The following is a 13,039-nucleotide window of genomic DNA, read 5'->3' on the forward strand; positions in this document are numbered from 1 at the left end:
TGATGAGTTCTCTTATGTATTAACTTTCAATTAACTATGCATAAGTTAATAGTGAAGATGTATTAACTAGAGAGAGTAGGTATACTTAGAGAGATTAAAGTAAGAGAAAACATACACACACATCTTTTCTAAAGTTAATTGAATCTTACTAATCCATTAGAAGATTAGAGTAAAAGAGAACACACACACATCCTTTTCTAAAGCTAATTGAATCTCACCAATCTATTAGAGAGATTAGAGTAAGAGATAGCACACACGCACACATATCCTTCTTAAAACTAATTGAATCTTACTAATCTATTAGAGAAATTAGAGTAAGAGATAGCACACACACACACATAGCTAATTGAATCTTACTAATCTATTAGAGAGATTAGAGTAAGAGATAGCACACACACACATAGCTAATTGAATCTTACTAATCTATTAGAGAAATTAGAGTAAGAGATAGCACACACACACACACACACACATAGCTAATTGAATCTTACTAATCTATTAGAGAGATTAGAGTAAGAGATAGCGCACACACACACACACATAGCTAATTGAATCTTACTAATCTATTAGAGAGATTAGAGTAAGAAATAGCACACACATACACATAGCTAATTGAATCTTACTAATCTATTAGAGAGATTAGAGTAAGAGATAGCACACATACATTATTCCTAAAGTTAATTGAATGCTTAATTAATACGCACCTTATTAGTCTACTAGAGTTTTTGCTCTCTTAGTGGTTTGTGGACGCCTTCTCTTTAAGAGAAGTGGCATCACTTCGTGAGCGCTATAGAGGCAATCTCTATGTCTAAAGTGTGAGCATGGATGCTCTATTTATAGCAGAAAAGAAAATGTCCAACTTTTTTTTTCAAAAAACTTAATTTTTTAAAAAAAAATCCCTCAAAAATCATATCCACGTTTTTGGTACCCTTGTGGTACCCATCAGCTTGACCACTTTGTCATTATCATCAAAAGATAAGGCCACACAGGCCCCCCTCATTAAGATTAGTCAAGACTAGCCTCTCCTTTTCATGTGATAGTGTGTCCCACTTTGTCCCCTCCTATGTGAGTCCAAGTGAGTCCATGTGCCTTCATTTGTCATCCTGTGTATTCTTTTGTCTTTATAATTATTTTATTTATTTCTTTAATGATAATTTACTTTATACTTTTAAGTTAAACTTTACAGTCTTATATTAACTTTACGGTAGTAAAAGAAAAATCTACAATCAGTAAATAAGTCTTGCAATAAGTTAGTTATTGATTCATATAGCTAAACATGTCAGAATTTTGTAGTGTAAATTTTAAATTCTAGGTTTTCTCAACCTACGATTCATAATTTGAACTCGAATATCTTAAATAATGAGTGATGGTTAAAAAAATTCAAATGCGTAATAAAACTTGTGTGAAATTCGAAAGTAGAGACCTTACAACTAGGCAGCTATAGGAGCCACCATCAGAAAAGAGGTTGCGAGAATGGTTTTTAAATGGGTTCCACAGTAAAAAGCTTAGGGAACAGGAGGTGCCCGTACCAACAAAGAAATTCAATGATTTGGTGCAGCGAGCCCTGAAGCTTGAATAACAGGCAAAGAAGAGGAGGTCCAGTAGTAGCAGTTCCTCCACTGAGAATTCTGATTCCAGTAAGACTTCCAGTAGCTTTGAAAGCAGCTCAGATGAAAAGAGCAAAGACAAGGCCAATAAAGGGTCTTGGTCCAGAAAGATTGATGAGATGGCCCTGCAGATTGCTGAAATTAGCCAGACCAGATAACCAGTTAGAAGAATGGAAACCTGGTGTTCAAAGTGTAAATCTAAAGATCATGTTTCCGATGAATGTCCACAGTGTACCTATTGCAAAGCATATGGTCATTTATGGAACAATTGTGGCATTTGCATTCATCACTTTAAGAAGGGAAAAGATTTGTCTATAGTGGCATTTACTAATGCTAAATCAGCCAGAGTGGAGACAACCAGTGTACCCCAAGAGGAGAAATCAGGTTTTAATGGTACTGGTACTGGGCGCAGCATGTACAGGGAGGTACTGGCCGGGGCCGGGGTCGTGTTAATTTCCAGAACTGAAGCCTAAACTGTTATACTTGTGGCAAGTATGGGCATTTTGTGGCTCAGTGTCCAGAAACACCTACTACTGCAGCTACTGAGGCGAAGGCCCCATAGCCAGTTCCTGTACGAGCAGTTACATGCAGCAAAGGGGTGGTCATTGAGGAAATTCCAGATGAGACGGAAAAACCAGTTAGTCATGGAAGTAGAAAATGGGCTCAGCAGAGAGAGATGTGGAAGGCGAAGGGTAAAGAGAATGTGGTTGATGAATGGCAGGAGCAGAGAGAACTGGCGGCTAAGATCACAGAAGATTTAGCCAAGAAGCTACCAGAGCAGCCAGAAAATTCTGATGCCCGGGTCATTTAGAAGATACCCGCCCAGTCTTCTGAGAAAGCACAACCAGATCATTCAGGGTCTGGGATTCCTGAGACTATGTTGGCTGCAATCCAGGGACTGGTGGAGGAATTAGGGAACGTTAAATCATATACAACTACAACAAGAAACACTGAAAGAGGCACCATAGGTACCAGAGCAGAGGAATGGCACTGTGCAGATATTCCCGATTCTTCAAGTTCTGATAATAACTCTGATCAAGAGAGAGAAGAAATTCATGTCAAGATTTGTGACAGAATTCAGAAACTCACATTTGAACTAGATGATATTAGAAAAACTTTGCCTGAAGCAGCGAAATTCATTCAACATCGAAGGAAGGCTGAAGAGGAAGCCAAAGCAGTTGACTTGGCAGCTATCAGAGATGATGAAGTGCTAGTGATCCAGATAGACTACAAGGTTAGGAAACAGTGGGAGCCACTATCTGGTGTCATACTGGATGGAGGAGCAGGAGTAAATATCTTGGGGGCACACCTTCAGCAAAGAATGGGTATCACAAACTGAAACCAACACCTTTCAAATCTCGAATGGCGGATCATCGAGTTGTGCAGGCAACTGGGATGATAGAGAGTATGCAGATAAGGGTGGGCAAAGAAAAGTTCAAGACTAGCTTCCTAGTACTAGATGTGCAAGGCGCATATGGGATGCCACTGGGGCGGCCATGGTTGCAAACATTACAGGCTGTTCCTGACTATGCCAATCAGACTCTGACAATACAAGGTGCCAGTAGTAGCAGAATTTAGATTCAGACAAACAACACTAGGAGCTAGAGAAAGGAGCTACGACCAGAAGAGCTTTGCCAGAAGTATAAGGTGAAGAAAATTGAGAGGATGCTGGCACACTGAATATTTTTTCACTAGCCGAAATAGATCTAAATGCAGTATTATTGGACAAAGATCAGGCTGAAAAGCAAAAGAAGCAATTTCTAGATCTGTTCATTGAACTATATTCTGGGGAACGACCAGTTCAGCTAACTGGAAGGCTAGAAGAACCAGTTGATTTCAGTACGCCAGCGGCTTCTGAACAAGCACACTCTGGAGAAGTTACTAAAAATCAGAATAGCAGTTCAGAGCTCAGAGGTCCTTCTTTGGATTATGCTGAGGAGTCAACCAAAAGGAAGGGTGGTGGGCTCCAGATGATCAAGAAATAGAGGAATGGAATCTGGGTTCTAAGGAAAATCCTAGATTGATCAAAGTCAACAAGCATGTGAATCGAGTAATGAAAGAGAAGGCCCGACACATGTTCCAGTACTACAAATATGTGTTTGCATGATGGGAACATATTGATCTCAAGTATGAAGGGAGTAGATCCAGAGGTATGTCAACATCAAATACCATTGAAAATGGATGCCAGACCAGTGTGGTTGCAACGATATAGAATGAATCCAAATTATGCTAAGAAGGTCGAGGAAGAGATCGATAACCTTCTGAAGGCTGGGTTCATTACTTAAGTAGCCAGTAGTGACTGGTTATTTTCCATTGTGGTGGTACCCAAGAAGAATGGAAAGTTCAGATTCTGTGTGGATTATTGGAAGCTAAATGCTCATACCATCAAGGATCCCTTTCCATTACCCTTTACGGACATGCTGCTTGACAAAATTGCAGGTTATGAGATGTATAGCTTTATGGATGGTTATAGTGGTTATAAACAGCTACAGATTGCTCCTGAGGACCGGAGTAAAACTAATTTTATTACTGAGTGGGGAGCATTCATGTATCTGGTTATGCCGTTTGGTCTTTGCAATGCTGCAATGTCTTCCCAATGATGTATGATGAAAATATTCAGTGAATTTCTCCACCGATTCCTTGCCATATTCATGGATGAATTCACTGTATATTTAGCAGAGGATAAGCATTTACTTTTTTTGGAAATGGTTTTCTAGCGTTGTCGGGAAAAGAAGATCTGTTTAAATCCATTCAAATATGTTTTCTTCTTCTGGAAAGGACAACTATTGGGACATGTAGTGTCCAGAAATGGTATAGAAACGGCCAATGACTAGATTCAGTGTGTCCAACAAGCCAAGGTACCCCGCAATGCATCAAATCTAAGTTCTTTCTTGGGATATATCAATTTTTATAGAGGATTTGTGCACAAGTTTGCTTCCCATGTGTTACCTTTGTATGAGCTCACAAAGAAGAACATCAAGTTTTGTTAGACTGCTGAATGTGAGGAGAGCTTTCAGAGTTTGAAGAATGTTATTATCAGTAAGCCAGTACTTTGACAACCGAATTGAGAGGTCATTTTTCGTGTACATGTAGATGCTTCAGGACTGGCAATGGGAGCAATATTATCTCAGCCAGAAGGGAGGATTGATTATCCAGTGTATTTTGTCAACTAGAGTTTCAGTCAGGTTGAGCAAGGATATACAACTATTGAAAGAGAAGCCCTTGGAATGGTTTTTAGTGCTACTAAATTTTGACACTATTTGTTGGGCAAGCTATTTCATTTTTATGTGGATCATCAGGCAATATTATTTTTGATCAACAAAGTCATTATTCAAGACAGACTGATAAGATGGATGATGTTCCTGATGGAATTTGAATTTTGCATCTTTCATAAGCCTGGTAAAACCCATTGTGGTGTTGATTTCCTGTCCAGGAGTACGGATGGCTACTCTGAGGCATCCTTGAGAGATGAGCCAGTGGATGCAGAACTGTTTCAAATGAAAAATGAGGAAACAACTGATCCAAAGTTGTATGATGTATATTATTTCCTTTCTAAGGGAGGATTCCCAAAAAACTGGACTCAAAATCAGAAGAAGGCTCTGATTATTAAGAGTCTGAAGTTCACCATTCATTGGCGGATCACTTTACAGACTGGGAGTAGATGGGGTTCTTCAAAGATGTGTGCCTATGGGGAAGGGAGAATGTAAGTTATTTCAGAGGCACATGATGGGGATTCTGGAGGACATTTCTCCACTCATATTACTTACAAGAAGATTTTGCAGGCTGAATTGTGGTGGCAAACTTTAATATCTGATGTTAGAAGCTTTTGTAAAACATGTGATATATGCCAGAGGATGGGCAGACCCACAGCAGCAGACATGACTCCTCTAACTCCATTCCAGTATTTATGAAATGGCATCTGGATTTCATGGGTCCATTCAAGAAAATTACTCCAAGGAAGAATCGGTTTATATTGATGGGGCCACTTGTTATGTCACCAAATGGGTAAAATCTAAGGCTCTTCCCGACAACACCACTAAGTCCACTGTTGTATTCTTATTTGAAAATATTATCTGTCGATATGGATGTCCTATGGAGATTGTGTCTGATCAAGGAACACACTTTATAAATGATACTATGGACATTCTAATGGAAATGCTCTCGATAAAGCATCGAAAATCAACACCATATTATCCTAGATGCAATGGGCAGGGAGAGAGTAGTAACAAAATTGTCAAGACTATTCTCACTAAGATTGTGCAGAAGGAGCCACACCAGTGGGACCTGAAGCTCCAGACTGCTCTCTGGGCATATGGGACAGCTTATAAGGTCACCATTGGACTAACACCATTTAGAATGGTGTATGGCACTGAAGTTGTCGTGCCTATGGAATTTGTAATTCCCAATCTTAGGATGGTAGTAGAGTATGGATTGGATTTTAATCACAATCTTAAACAGAGATTGGAGGAGTTAACATAGTTGGATGAGTTAAGACAGAGGGCTATGCTGGAACAAGAAATTGTTCAGCAAAGAAGAAAACACTGGCATGATAGAAGAATCAAAGTTAGGGAATTCCAGAAAGGAGATTTGGTTTTGCTCTATCAATCTAAACTGGGTCCTAAGAAACCAAACTTAAAGATAGCTTGGGCTGGTCCATATGAAGTCGATTGGGTGTTTTCCAATGGCACAGTAAGGCTGAAAGATTTATCTGGATTACTGCTGCCAAGTGTTTATAATGGGGCAAAGTCAAGCTATATTATTTGAATGACAAAGAGACTTCCAAGGATAATGATACTGGTATTCTGGGAACTAAAGGCCAGGAAAATTCAGAATCAGTTATTAAAAGCCTTTTCCATGTACAACTAGTACCAGAGCCAGTCAAAGGGTCAGAAAAGTCTCAGCACGACAAAACCATGTCAGTAGCAAAATTAGTGAAGTGTCAGAGCCAGTATCTGTTTTTATGGAGAAAAGGGCCGGTGGGACTATCTATGATAATCATTTCAAGGAACATGGAGAGTATTAGCCAATGCATGTATGCTACGTCATTGGCGGGGCACAGAACTCTAGGAACGGTAAATAGTGGAGCTTTTATGATGCGAACGCGTATAATAGTAAGGCGAGTAGGCATTTTTTCTCATAAGTCTTCTGCGCAACGTTACTGTAAGTTGGGCCTGCAAACCTTAAACCGGCAAGGTCGAAGACCATAATAGCCTTGAGCAGGAGACCAGAAAAATAGTCTAAGAAGGACCACCTAACACCTGTCCACCAGTCAAGGGATTATAGACTGTGGGTCCATCCTAGCGCTATGTTTCAATCATAGTTTCCAAAGCCAGCATCTCTGTTTTTTTCAAAAGGAAAAAAAACCTTATGTATAGAATGTGTGTGTAGCTGTTTTACCATAAATAATATGACATAATTGAACTTTTTACATTCAAAAGACAGCTAGCTTTAGAAGAAATGAAATGATAAGTACAAAAACAACTGAGTCTTAGAATTATTTTTGTACAGTGTTTGTAAGAATGAATCCTCATTCCAGTTAAACAAAGTAGTAGAAGAACTTCCCAAGTAGTAAGATAATGTGTAATCCAGTGTAGGACAGCTTGCCAAAGCTAAAGAAAACCTTCAAAGTCAAGATAGATTCCTTACGTGCATCCATCCAAACAAGACAACAGATATGTTAGCCTTGGATGTGTTTTACGGGTATCAGTGGACTATACCAGTTGTTATCCATGTCGATCTTACAAACTTTTTTTCAACTTTTTACAAGCTCAGTCCATAGTAAATGTTTTTTTAAAAAGGAACCCAAAGATTTTATAGAAGAATTTCATATCATTCTGATTAGAAGGCCATTACCCCTTCTAATCCAAGTGTCAAAATCCCCCCCTTTTTTTAACCTTAATCACAGATCATCCTTTAATGAAGGCACCCATTAGTGCAGTAAGTTCTATTTTTTTATATATATTTTAAAATAGTTTCCAATCCAGTCATAGGCTAGTACAATGATTGTTTTTCAAGTATGGCAACGTAATTCGGCCATCATGTTTATCAGAACTCATCAATTTTGTGGGTATACTTACCTTCTACCGCCTTATGGCCAACCAAAGTGGCAAGAAACCCTTGCTGAAACTAAATAAGAACACAAGTTTCCCCTCTTTTTTCACAAGAAACTCTTATGTTATATAATATGCAATTCCTAATGTGAGAAAAAACAGGAAATCCTTGTAGTACTTTCATTATGACGGTTATAGCTATTCAACTAGTACCCAAAAAGGAGTGGTGTTACAAAGGAACAATCTGATACTCATAAGCAACAGGCTCAAGCCTTACTTTGACCATAATTAATAAGATCATAAAGTCTAAGTAACAATCGAAAGGCAATGCAATTCCAGGGAACAGTCTCACAGAAGCTACAGTAATGCCGACCTCCCATATTACAGTGATGAAAAAGGCATTGTGCAATGGTAAACCCTTTTTATGTTTCAAAAGATTCCTTCCTAAGAAACAATCCGCAATAACCAAGAAAAAGCCAAGTAAACGTGAACACTAGACGCTAATGAGCCAGCCGAAAGAGCAAAAAGTACTGTCATTTTTACTGGCAACACAGCCATGTTTTAACAAAAGTAACACCATGCTACCTAGCCCCAATATAAGTTCATTACTGGTGTATGGAGGATGGAGCAACGCCCCCTTTTTAAGCTTACCATCAATAAGATAACAAACAGTTAAACCAGTTATAAGGTAAAAGTCATGCAATACGGCACCAGGTAATCTGCCAACCTGCAAAACAGAATTATTATGCTTGAAGGAAATGCCAGTTTACACCGGATACTAGGGTAAAAAACCATGGCCAACATAGTGGTCAAAACACCATCCAGTAAAAAAACCAATTTTTTTAATCAGCGACAGCAGATAGTGAACCATCAGAGCTTGACGCGTCAAGGAGAATACCCAATGATGGAATTAAAACCTTGCAGGAGAAAATAACCCAAAGTTTCCTACCACACTTGTGTAAAAAACCCTTTCAGAGTTACATGCTTTCGCAGCTAAACCAAATAGCCATAAAATATGTGCAAAAAACCATAAAATAACAGATGCCGACCTGTGTCACTTGGGTTGAGAGTTCCATGCTTCGACGCAGTGGAGATACAGATACGCAAGAAACGCAGTCACTTTTTCTATGCAAACAAATAGGGTACAAACAAAGCTAAGTGAGGGGCAAAGATGCACCCTCACCATTTAAATAGAGGGTGGAGGGACGTTGGCATAACTACATATCACGCAGTTTCCCAAGCACGAAGAGATCACCAGCAAAGGTGGTGAGGCCGCCTACAAGGTGCAATGAAGAGGCAACCAGTAGCTTTCACAGCCGGGTTTTACCCAATGCAATACCTGCTGCATAGTAACTTATGTAGTGAGAAGTGCTATGTCCCCCGATAATGCACATAGTTGGTAGGATTTAGTAGAGTCACAGGAGCATAGGCAAGCTCGGGAATATATTCAAGGAGGGTGGTACAGTTTGTGTGTGTGTGTGTGTGTGTGTGTGTGTGTGTGTGTGTGTGTGTGTGTGTGTGTGTGTGTGTGTGTGTGTGTGTGTGTGTGTGTGTGTAATTGTTTAAATCTTAACTAATAAGACATAATTGAATTTTTACATTCAAAAGACAGCTGGCCAAGGAATAATGAACTGATATGTAGAAAAATAACTCAGTATTAGAATTATTTAGGTACAATGATTGTAGGAAAGAGATCCTCTTTCAGTAAAACTAGAAGTAAAAGAACTTCCCCGTTCCTCAATGAGTAATTCATTACAGAAAGGTTTCTTGCCAAAGAAAAGAAAGCCATCCAAGATAAGATAGAGTCCTTACCTGCATCCATCCAAACAAGACAACAATTCTGTTAGCCTTGGATGTGTTTTACAGGTATCAATGGACTATATCAGTTGTTATCCATGTCGATCTTATAGGTTTTAATTACTTTAGACAAGCTAGTTTATTCATTAGATTTGGTATGTTAGCAGTCTTTCATATTACTTTATAGTCTATGGTGAAGTCCATCAAAAGTAAAACTAAGAGCCATAGCGCAGTAGCTATGCATAAAAAAGCAACCATATACTAACCTTTCAAAATCAGTAGAACCCATGGTACCAAAGGTACTTCTTTAGACAAAGAGATGTGAAATCTGACTTCTTTTTGTCAACCAAAGGTTATAGATGATGGTGGTGACTACCTCGTTTTTTTAAAACCAATAAGACAACAATGTAACCAGTCAAGAGAGTAGCAAGACTCCCCCCCTTTTTTTGTGGAACCTCATCATTTTTTTTTAGCAATCGCTTGGAAGCTATACCCAAGCCGAAACAACCCCAACCATATACTTACCTTCATATCCATAAGTCATTAGCGATTTTTAAGAATAGTAATGTCCGGCCCTACCAACCATAGTTTTTTTTCAAAGCCAAAAAAATGAGCTGTTGTATACTTACCTTCACAAAATGCCAGGTTGTCACGGACTATAGTGTCTGGCTTGATATGAGCTCCCAATTGTGATAAGCCCTAGTGGCAACCAGTTAATCACAGAAAAGAACCCACCGTTTTCGAAACCTGCCAGTCGATTAGATACCTCTTTCTCCATAGAGAAAAAAAACAGTTACAACAGCGACAAGAACCAATCATTAAGTTGTTTATTTTCGCCAGAGTTAAAGCCAAGTGACCCATCGGCCATAACCCCATGTTGCCACCATTTATACAGTCGAGACACAGTAACAGTGCGCGTTTATCAATACATATCCAACTGCAGCATGTATTAGGAACGGCCATCAAGCCAACCACCATACTCATAACCATATACCTACATACACATACTGCCACACATGCACAAAAAGTTTTATGTGGAGGTGAAGTCCTGCAGCGGTTAATCTCTGAGCCCTTCACACCGTACTGAGGCTACCCCCATTTTTTATGCAGACAACCATAGACGAACATTTTTTATGCACAAGAGACCCAAGACCATCCATAATGTCTAGGCCTAGCAAAAATAGCCAGTCAAGCTCATAATTATATGAACCTGCAGCAATTTACAAGAATCGGCATAGCCTACAGTAAGCCACAGAGGCGACCTAACCAGTCCGAGGTCAGGAGCAGTTTTTATACAAGGCAGGGATGCACCATTCCTAAGTTTATCATATCAAGCCCTTTGAAATACTATCAACAAAAAATACCATTTGCACACAGTTTGCAAGAATACCATAACCGAAAAATCTGTATAGTATGCATGCTTGTAACAAGCATAAGGTAGGACTACCTTCCCTCAAAAACCTTTTAGTGTTTAATTTGTGCATAAATAGTGCAGTAAAACAGCAAACTCAGCAGGGGTAAGATTGAACACCTGAGTCACCTCCGAGGAGAGCTCCATTCTCCTTGGTAGTAAAAAGCAGACAAGAGGTGTTTCACAAAATAACTCAACACACCCACAATGGCTAAGTGAGGAGCAGAGATGCGCCCTCACCTGTTTTTATAGCAGGAGGAAGCAAGTCTTGTCCGTGTGATGTGCCACGATATCGAGAGAGCTAGGCCACGCTCCACCATGAGTGTGAGATAGCATCGAGCTGCACGCCTATGGCCTTCAATGGGGATCGATAGTCAAGGGAGGAAGAGGGCCACCTTCACTACGCCATGAGAGCAGACGACATTGATCACGCTCGACAGAGCATCATACTACATTCAAGGGCTTGGCCCCCCGGTAGTAGTGGTCCATTTTTTTAAAGAAAACCAATTTCTTAAGTTTGACCTAGTGTGGTCAACGCAAAAAGGAGTCTCAAAAAGGGGGGGGGGGGGGGGGGGGGGGGGGGGGGGTTGTGTTGGAAGTTTTTTCTTTTTAAACATATATAACTAATGAACAGTATACCTGTGTGTGTGTGTGTGTGTGTGTGTGTGTGTGTGTGTGTCTGTGTCTATGTCTGTGTTTATTAGCAGACATGGGTTTTGCTTGTGTACTTTTAAGGGACAGTTCCCACGGGGAGTAAATGACAACCATATACTGCAAGAAAAAAAGTCATCTCGGGTAAAAAAGTTATTCACACTAGGGAGATATCCCAAGAAAGCACAACAAAACCTTTCAGGAGAGGTGGGTGTCCATATTTGCCCCCCAATCAAAGGTACCAACTGTGGGTGAAACAAAAACCAACCCCCCCCCCCCCCCCCTTTTTTTCTAAACTAAGTAGGAAAACTAGTGTGTGAGTGTGTGATAGACGCCCTACACTATTGTAGATTTTATAAAGAAACCTTTTCGACTAGGTATGTGTTTAATTTGCCATAAAGGAAATTGGCACTAAATCAAGGCTTGCAAAAATAATTTTATGGAGCCAGTCTTGGGCTCGTTTTTGCCACATAATGAGAATGTAAAAACCATATTTGAGAAGGCCTTTCCTACATATGATACATAAAGCGCCTCGCCCATGATATAGGCATGCCCTAGAGATCTACATCTCATTATAGGGAATGGTAAGCATGGGTGCCTACCACCAAGGTAGAACCATTCTAACAATTTTAATCGAAATGCATAGAGTACCCTCCTTCAAGTGAAAGTTACTTCCTTTCTTGTTAGCCCTAATGAAGAGGAAACTCTTAAAACCCATCTATCAAATAACAAGACCAAGAAGTATGGTTTGACAATTGTGGCTATACAATATAATCATTACATGTAGTTATTGTCAAACCAGTCACTTCAAAATATCTCTCATCAAGGAGAACAACACAAGATTAGTACGGACAAGACCAACTCTCCACGATCCAACAACCCAAGAAATGTGTATAGGAAATATAATCACAATCACAGTTCCCTCCCCAAACAAAGTAGAGTGAGCACCAAGTTCATGAACAATGAGGATATACTCATTCATTAACCATTAGGTTAAGAGAGCTAAGAAAGATCAAGATATTCTCTGGTATTCTTCAAACATAAAGATCTTTCATTATTACAAAATCTATGTTTGAATGTACGTCAAAATCACCATGTTGCCAAAATACTGCATACCACAAATTTCAACATGCTATCACCAATAAAGACAATTTTTCCACCTTAAGTTTGAAACAAGCATTTAAGAATCACAAGCAATAGGTAGCACATACTAACAAAGTAATATAAAGACCATCAAATATAATAAGTTTTACGTCGGCAAAAGAACCTATCTAGAAAGCTTGCATCTACAAATGCATGCATTGGGAAGAAGCAAGGAGAATATGCTACAACAAAGGAGGATTCGAACTGTCAGTTATCTTTGTACAGAAAATGTGGCCTCCTCAGTCATATATTGGTTTTTCGGGGGGGGGGGGGGGACACTAGGAGAACTTGTTGTGTTCATGGATTGTAGGTTCACACGCTATGATCTACATATTGTATTGTAGGTACCTCTCATGTGTGAGTATGAACAAAGATTAATT

The sequence above is a fragment of the Adiantum capillus-veneris genome, chromosome 22 (genome assembly GCF_014529385.1).
Source record: "Adiantum capillus-veneris isolate H3 chromosome 22, ASM1452938v2, whole genome shotgun sequence".
Taxonomy (NCBI): Eukaryota; Viridiplantae; Streptophyta; class Polypodiopsida; order Polypodiales; family Pteridaceae; genus Adiantum; species Adiantum capillus-veneris.